Source organism: Battus philenor, unplaced genomic scaffold (genome assembly GCF_028537555.1).
Source record: "Battus philenor isolate CCGP_79_NKW_IND1 unplaced genomic scaffold, ilBatPhil1.0.hap1 SCAF_28, whole genome shotgun sequence".
Taxonomy (NCBI): Eukaryota; Metazoa; Arthropoda; class Insecta; order Lepidoptera; family Papilionidae; genus Battus; species Battus philenor.
In genome coordinates this window covers 8,456,614-8,466,798 of record NW_027181691.1, presented here as the reverse complement: position 1 = coordinate 8,466,798, position 10,185 = coordinate 8,456,614, and positions in this window count along the sequence as shown.

Sequence of the window (10,185 nt, the reverse complement as noted above, 5' to 3'; positions counted from 1 at the left end):
AATCTGCTGTTTGTTTCTTGTTTTATGGCATCTTTCATCGCAACTGAGAGTGAGGTGAAATAAAGAACAAACTACAATAGAGGCTCCTTCTTCAGGTAGATTTATTGTTCCTTTACCACACCACCCAGCGTCGTACCTCCTACAAATTACCTGCGGTCTCGAAGAAGGCCGGGAGTTATTCATCTGACCACTCCGGGTAAGAAGGAAGCGATAGTCGGCACATTACCGTGGGTTGAAAAAGACGTGAATACTAAACATGTCCCAGGAGTTACGATTCAGCGATTGCTTAGTTAAGAAATTTAACGCTAACAATCAGTATACGTTCGTGACAATTTGTTATCTTCGTGCAGTGATTAAATTGACTCTGTGTTTGGCACTAATCGGTGTAACATAACTTCTGAAGATGCCCCGTGGACGAGTAAAACATGTGTTGAGTGATTAAACGGTGGCAGTTGTGTAATTCGTATTGTTTGCCGCATGCGCATTTATCAGCGGGCTGGCGGGCGGTGCACTTTGTTGCACGACTACCACTCCATGTGCGGAAGTGGCTAAATATTGGTCCTTTTCTTACTTAGGGTGGACTTACGTAAAATAACGCCTGATTCCATTAAATATTAGTTACACCTTTTGATTACATTAATTTGATATTATACATAACGATATTAATTGCCAAAAGAAAAAAGAAATAAGAAAACATGGTACATAGAATTGTAGATATCAGCGGAGAAACATGAAAGCTATAACGCCAGTTATGGCTATTCTATAATTTCAATTACTCAGTCTTTAGAGAGAGAATTCTGAATAATTCGCAAATTTGATTGATTAATTCATATTTATGTTTCGTTTTAATTTTAATCAACCGGTGCCAAGTAAGCCTTTTTAATTTGATTTATTGATTTAGTGACTCGACAACCCCGACCGTATCTTTTAACCACTTCGTTTTATCTTGTATTTTTAATTTGTTAACAGTCTAAATAAATAAAAGTTAGTGAAATTTTATTTTAGGAGATTCTTTATAAAATGTTTTGATTATAAAAAATATGAATAATTTAATTATTTTAGATTGAATACATACAATGTATTTACTTAAATATGTAAATGTTTAAGTAATTACTGTTACTTGGAGAAACAAGCAATAATAATATAATTAAAGATGCCATAAATGTATATACACTTCCCATAAATATATAAGTAAATAATAGTCCTATTTATTTAAAAAAAATATGTATATAAATATATTAGGGGGTCCGGAAAATAATGTCCCTTTCTTAAGTTAAATTCACACTAAAACATTTTTAACAAGTTTTTATTTTTAATAAACTATATATTCACCTTCGTTATCAGCAACCTTTTGGCGTTTAGCATACAAATTTTCAATGCCGGAGCGGTAAAAATCAATTGGTTTTTCTATAAAACATTTCGACAGAAACAACGTTACTTTCCGGTCCCCCTAATACATTTTCATAAAGCTGTAAACGGGTGAAAGTATAGCTCATTTGCTGACAATAATATAGGGTATACCTATCCAAAAACCAATGGTTACAAATATACTAGATACATGCATTTAAGTAAGAAAAAGTGTTTTCAAAATTCCGTCATACTACAATTTTTTTTTACTATACTTATATGTCCCTACAGACTTTATATTACTAGAAGTTTGCTTGTTGCATTCCATAGAGTTTCAATAATAATCAACTTTACTTGAATTTGAAAATTGGTCTAAAAGCTATATACATATATATATATATATATATATATATATATATATATATATATATATATGTTATATATATATATATATATATATATATATATATATATATATATATATATATATATATATATATGTATATATATATAAAAAGAAGCCCTTACCTGTAGACAATCTAGACAAAATAATTACTCGTCTGAATTGGCAATAAATTGGACACATTGATCGTACAATGTGGTGACCACAACTCGGAAAACGCGCCGTGGATAGGTCCTCCACGCGAAGGACCTATGACATAGGGTCGCGGGTAGTCGCTGGCTGGTGGCAGCTCAAGACTGATCAAAGTGGCGATCTTGAGGGAAGACCTATGTCTTGCAGTTAGCGTCTGACGGCTGACATGATAATAATATTAATAATTTATTCATTAAAAAGATGCCAATAACCACATATGTGATCACATTATCTCCTTCAAGTACACCAATACCTTACTTTGCGTCGTGGCTACGTTGCAAAAAAACACGACGCAAATTGAAACGCCGCAAAGAGAATTAAAATTTTCTATAGCAAACCATGTAAAGATCGAAGATAGGTTTCAGTGTTACAAAAATTCTACTTTTTAAAAAAATTGAACAAAGTAAACATTTAAAAACCAAAAAATAATATAACTCTGGCAATAAATAATTTGGGAAAAATATTTATCTTTTTTGTAACCAGAAACAACACCTAAAAATTTATATAAATTTATTATTCGATTTTTAAAAAAGCACAACACACTGCATTACAACACACTACGTAATTGAAACTGAACTCTAAAATTAACAAAACAAAGTGAAAATAAAACTGTATTTAAATTGCGTTGTTTTTAGTTAGAAAGGGAATCCCCGAGTTTTGATGGCATGGCGCAATTAGAAATAAAAACGTTGCCATCTTTTGGAAAAAAAAAGAAAATTTAAAAAAAAAATGAAGGCTCGAACCCAAAACAACGCAACCTCGAAAATCTAACGACGCACAGTGAAAATTAGTTTTAATTAAGCAGCGACGCAACTTTGAAAAAAAACGCAAAACGAAACGACGCAAAGCGAGGCATTGGTGTATATGTAAATATTTTCTAACACGTAAATAAATTATTTGTATATTTTAATACTTGAATAATATTTTTACCGTTTTATTGAACTAATATCAGATAACCTTTTCACTTGAAATTGTTACAGACGAATTTTAATTTACGCAAATAACATTTCGTTTTACACACGTGTTAAATAGCAAAAAATTGTCATCGCAAGAAAACCGCAAAAGCCTGTTTGTGAAACGGTACGTGTGTGACCTTTAATAGCGGTAATAAAGAGATATTTGTTATTAATTTAGTCTACTTTAATTATTTAATAAAATAATAAAACATTAATATGAAAACAAGTTTTAAAAATGATACAAAATATATATATATATATATATATATGCTAAAGTTTATTTTGTTAAGAAATAATATATTCTCCCCATATTGCTTATTTACTGTACCTTTTGCCTTTAACATTGGTTTTAATATTTTTTGGTTTTCTTTTTTGTAAATAAGCTTTTTGATTATAGCAAAACTGTCGTCTGTGTCTGTCGTTTCACCGGATATTACCTAACGATGTGAAACTGTTTTTAATGTATTTTTTTTACGAGCGCGCCGTCTCAAAGCATCCGAAGGTTTAATGATACGCAAATTGGGAAAATATTTGTCCACTCGGATTTGTTTTTCTAAGAATCCATTTCACCGGTTTGCTTTATCCTAGTGCACGTCTCATTCAAAGTTACTCTTTACCGAAACGTGTTTACTTGCAGCAAGGTAATGGTTACTTTTAATTTTTTAAACGTTTTTATTTTGTTCGACCCGTACGGAAACTTATTTAGATCAAAAGTAGAAATTGAATTTTAAGCACCTTCCCGTTATCAGATTGATCTGAAATTTGGTACACACATTTAATTTAGATGACAATACAATATAATAAAATCAATAACATTGTAAATCTAAGATGGCCGGCGATACAAAATGGCAGATTACGTATTTTTCCTTAACTCCCTTAATATGGGTATCAAATGAAAGGGCTACACTAGTAAAACACGATGTTTATGTCAAAATTTAAAATTCAAGATGGACGCCGTTCCAATATGGCGGACTAGGTACATATTTTTCCACAACCACCACAATATGGGTATCAAAAAACCGTTTAACTTAAAAAAAAATTTAAATGTATTTATTACCTGTATTATCAGTATTTGTTTACATAATGAAAGTAAATAAAAGGAAGGTATGTTCCCTAATTTTCTTAGCTTCTTTCTTTTCTTAACGAGATTAAATAGTTGTGTAAAAGAAGACTCCATTGCTATCATCATCATTTCAGCCGTTACACGTCCACAGCTGGCCATAGGCCGCCCCAAAGATTTCCAATAGGATAAGTTAGAAGCAGACCACATTCAACGTCTTCCAACGACCTTACTAATGTAGTATGTCTACCTTGTGGGTCGTTTTTTGGACGTGCTATGCTTGCGCTTGGCATGCCGTGGTATCCACTCTAGACACAGTCCATTAAGACCACAGTGGGCTCCTGTTCTGCGCGCAATATGACCTATCTACTGCGACTTCAGCTTGGTAGACCGCAGTGGGCTCGATTTTTCTGACTCTATTTAATAACAGACTCCTTCATAAGAGTTCATACTCCGTAAAACTCTAGTTAAATACAAGGTGATCGGTTCTAGGTGTAATGGTTTAAATGTCAATAAAAAAATTAAAACTTTTACACCTATTTCTTATAATCCTACATAAAGTGATCGCTCTAGGAAATGTTATATTAAATTATTTTTCTAATAATAACTTCTTTCAGCAGTACAATACCTGTAGGGAGAGATAGGAAACAATTACGTTATTAATTATTTCTGAAGCCATTTAGTTTTAGTATGTCGTATACCAAACATTAAAAGCGTGCTATACATTTGCTTTACAGCTTTTACATATTTAACTAAATCTTAAATAAAAAGTATTTAAATATATGTACATATCAAAAGAAATATTACATCTCACGATCAACTAAAATTTACTAAAGTTGTGCCGTTTGCAAAATAAATATATATTTTGAATTAATAAAGGGTAGAGATTGTTGGCCACAAAAAAAGGCACACAAAGAAAAATATATATGTATTTATTTAATTAACTAAGGGTAGTGGGCAGAAGGCCTGGTCTAATTTTACACCGCAGCTCGGTACCCCCCTGATGGTGGTGGTGGTCAGCCGCACGATCTTCCAGGACTGGTCAGGCGGCAGCAAGTCGAGAGCAGGGAGCGCCGGTAGGTAGCAGGATGTGATGGTTCCGGTGAAAGTTGATATGAATTTCAACGGTGTAAAACTTGCAGTGTAAAACTTGCAGTATAAAAGTCGCAGCATAAACTCGCAGTATAAAAGTCGCAGTGTAAACTTTGCACCTGTGAATAAATGTCACAGTTATGATATACATATATAAGTATATGTACAATTTGCTCCGCTGACAGTAAACCCGGAGATGGCTTGCGATGAAGTAAGGGCAGAAACCGAAAGCAGTTGATGTGATTGTTTACTGTCAGAACGGAGTTACAAAATGTAAAGCATGTAAAACAATAATAGAAGAGATAAATAAATAAACAAATTGAAAAGTAATAATGAATACATAATGATGGAACTATGGACACAGACAAAATGTTGAGCTCTAACTTATAGATGAACGCTACTTAATAATGATGTCTTTATAATATTTGTTCAACACTTACCCCTTGGGGTGCGAGACGATGTAAAGGTTGTGGCGTGAACTAAATGATGCCCGGAGAATGAATAGGACCAAGGCGTGAATTTATAACGTAAATTCTAATTGGCCCCGGCGCGTGAGAAGACACGTAGCTGGTGAACGCAACCGACACAAAGAGTGTGCGTCGGTGCGTGAGACGACACCTAGCTAGTGAACGCGACCGAGGCCAGGATCCTTCTGCCTGGCAAATGTGAACTGCTGTCGCTGGTGCGCGGGCGCATAGGAATTTTTGTTATAAAAACAAAGATCCGTTAAACCAATAGCACGCTCCCACGACCCCACGCCACTTGAGACGTACCGTTACCCGCTAAGGTTTGAACAATTTTTTGCTGTATTGAGATTTATGAGACGTTTCTCGTGATTATATTTCTTTGGTTAAAATTTTAACTAAGATTTATTGGACGTTAACTTGCAACGTTATAAAGTATGTATGTACATAAAGAATAAAATTAATACGCGAGTAATTAATTCGAGAGGTGTGTATAAAACTTATTTTGCCGAGCTTCTTTGTAAACAAAGTTATATTTAATTGCAAACTTTCATTATGTTTCTCTTGATCACATCTTTTGATATATATTAAATTTATTTCAAGCCATAGACTAGAGGCCTATGACTTGCCAAAGATATTTATAGGGTATATAATATAATCGTTACGCTTGGCAGACGAGTTGGTGATTGCAGTGTGGTATTATGTTACGCAGATTACGCTTTTGCCCATCCTATGGAAACTTATTTATACGCAGTCTCAATCCTATATAATTAATGCACAGTGTGAATTATATGAAATTGCATCCCTTGAATCGAACCCGCGAATTACACTGACAGGTCTCAGACCTCTACCACTGGGCTATTGAATTTATTTAATAGCGCGCAGAAATGATGTCTCCTGGGATCTTAAAGTTCTGCAGTAAAAATCACGAACCCACAAACGCAGTAAAACATTCACGTATTAGCTTAACACAAGACATTATGACGACTTCCAATCCGCCCTATTAAAAATTTATTTCCCGCAATTATACGTCATATGATTGAAAATTTGATCATAGATAATAAAATACTTGGTCATTTTACAAAAATAATTTATTGAAATTTTAATTTTTATATTCCTATTTATATTATTATTATTATTTTTATAATTAAATTGTTGCATAATCATATCCACTTATAGGTAGTAAGTAGATTTCTGATCCAAAGATACGAGGCGTGGCAACACAAGGAGCTAACCAATGATGCCGCAATACATGACCGTTGACATTAAAAAGAATCGAAATTAAGACGACGTTCCATATTCAAACTTTGAAATAAGTTTTCAATTGTAATTTATTTTACAAATAAAAATTTCTAATTAATTGTTTTTTATAAAAGCGCACATCTTCAAACGTTTTAAGCTGCCACCCGATGTAATTTGGCTAATTTGATGTACAAATGCGCCTGTTTAGCTACGCATGCTGATCTTAAATATCTAATGGATTCAGGCGTTATTTTGATAGTATCATCAGATGCCCCGTGGAGGGGTGAAACACGTGTTTAGTGATTTAACGGTGGTAGTTGTGTAATTCGCATTGTTTGCAGCATGCGCATTTATCAGCGGGCTGGCGGGTGGTGCACTTTATTGCACGACTACTGCTGCATGGCGGAAGTAGCTATATATTGGTCCTTTTCTTACTTAAGATGGACTTCCGCAAAGTAACGCCTAAATCCATTAGATAGTTGTATTCGCATTATCGTCGTCGTCGTCGATTCAGCCTATAGGCGCTGACTCTTAGGCTTCCCCAAAGATATCTATGAGGTTATATATCTGGCTGGCGGGCGATGCACTTTATTACACGACTACTGCTGCATGGCGGAAGTAGCTATATGTTGGTCCTTTTCTTAAATACATATTTAATAACATATTATAAATGCGCTAAAGTTTAAATTTTGTCACAAAAACACAATGATTAATACGAGAAATAACAATATACTCGTAAAGCCTGAATATCGTTTTCAAAATGTTAACCAATCCTGAATGGGTGTATCATATATATTAAAACTTGGCAAGATATCTACTATCAAGATATAGACTATCTTAGATTTTTCAAGTTAAACTTAAAATAAAATGTATATCACTAAATAAATGTTACAATAACATTCAAGAGTTTTTAATTGATCGAAACGAGTGGAACTTAATCTGATATATTTACATGGTTAATATTATAAAGTATAAATCAGAAATTGTTAACTTTCGTTTAAATAGAGCAACTGTTGAGTTTCTCGCCAGCGCTTTTCAGCAGAACTGCATAACGAGTCAGCGGTAGCTTACTACCTATAATTTTGAAATAATCGACGATTCAAAAGTGCATGTAAATTCCAGCATAAATAAACATAATTTTAACTTTAAATTCATCGGCTGTAGTAATCATAATTACTGTCGCTAGTGGAGTTTAATATATAAATAAAGGAACATAAATAAATCTTTGGGTGCAATCAGTTTATCAAAACAAAATAAAATTCTTTTATAAATGTGAATACTAAACAACATAAAATATCAAAACATTTTCGATTTTATCAATTGTAAAGACGTAAATGAGCTAACACGCTGAAAAAAAAATTATTAAGCTACAAGATACATTTCACCTTGTTACTGTAAAGATCAAAGCGGTTAGTTAAACAGAACAGCTCAAAATTCTCTGGCCGTCTTATGTAAACATTCATTATGTTTCAAGGTTCAAGTGTGAACGTAAATGAAGTTACTTCGTCCTGGCACTTTTGACACATTTGATGCGACGTAAAAATTCATAAAATTATTAAAGTAAATTACCTTGATGAAAAACTTCGTACTGTTATGTTATTGCACTGACTGAAGTTCAATATGAAAAAAATAGAACATTTTGAAGAGTAATTATTCTATCATATCAGACATTATATTGCTCGTGTATCCAACAGCTGCTAGCGCCGAAGGACTCACGAGTGGCGAACGCTGCCCGATAGACGCGGCGTGGGAAGCCCCATACTAGGTAGACAGATGTCTTATGACATCTGTCTACCTAGTTTGGGGCTAGGTTATCCTCGCGGGTGGGGGCAGCGGAACCCTGCAGAAAGCCTCTATCGGTTGACAAGAATAAATAAATTCTATCTATTGTTTCTCTTGGAAACAAGGTTTTTAACCAACATCATAATTAAAGTCGTGAGAAGTGGCTTCGCATACAGCCACTTCTATGTAGCGTGAGTTCGGTTATTTTAACGATTTTTAGGGGACGCCTAGACCTTGTAGTGGGAGTATATCAGCTGATAATATGATGATCCGATAAGTTTTTTTTCTGCAAAACTTTAGTAATAATATTAACATATTTTCTTAAAACACGTTAATCAAAAATGTTATTACATTTTTGATTACCGTGTTTGACAAATATTCAACTGTATGACACATGTGTTTTATTTTCTCCGTGGTTTGTACGTGAATGGAAATTTGTTTTCTTTATTATTTTTCGGAAATTTTTCAATATTCCTCTCCATGCGCACATTTTTAGAGACTTAATTAAAAAAAAAACTAGCCGAATTGGCGAATCTTCGTTGAGATATGTGTTTAGCAACACTTTTGATGACTTGTTTATATACATAAATATTACATATAAATAATAATAAAAACTTAAACATTACCTTCTGTTAAGAATTTTTATGATAATAATTACAGATATGTACTAAAAAGGAGTAATATCTAAGCATTTATAACTTATTTAGGTTTCATTAGTATTTAGGATTCATAAAAAAAAATATGAGTGGATGAAAACTTTAAAGAGATGATCGGACAGCTTATTTTTCAGCTCATTTTAATATGCGCTAACAATCCTTATTGGTATTCAAGTAAATTAAATAATGCTGTGATTATTGAAATCATTAAAAATGTTATACGTGGTGATTTATTATAGGTATAAATGCTTTAAGGAGTGTATGTATAGATCATGTTTTAATAAAAAGCTTTGAAGGTTTTACACTTATTTTTAATCACACTGTATAAAGTGATCATTCTAAAAACACGCTACATCAATGTTGTTACCATTGTAATGCGATATGTCAATTACCTTTGGCCGTACAAAGTCTGCAGGGACAAATATTAGGCAAAAATTAATTTATATATGAAGTAATTATAATTTTATAATGCTTTTTTATACTATATTGTAGTAGCTTTCAGTATAGCGTATATTAATAGACATTAAATGAGCTATAAAAACATATCTTTAAGGCCTTTACGTTTGTAACAAAACATTCTGTATTATAGTGCGAAATTAAATATACTCAAAACTCGAAAGCTTTCTCCAGTGACCGCTTACAATGTATCAATGCATAATGTTTATTGACAATAAAATGTGATACCATCGGAAACAGTTGGAGTGATATTACACACATCTCCAGTGAAACAAAGGAATATCATCCTTATTCTGTAAGGTGTAAGGTGGTAAAGTAAATACACATCATGCTTATAAAAGAAACATTATTTCCAACACTTTATCAGATTCAATTTCTTTTCGCAAAAAAGAGCAAAAGCCCTTTATTTCAGAACGATAATATTTTAGTTTCCACTCATAGTACTTTGAATAAAAAAAGAGAAAACTACCATCATTAACTTAATAGTATGAAAAAATCTTTTGTTTTTTTCTTACTGATTATTGCGCCTAAGTCC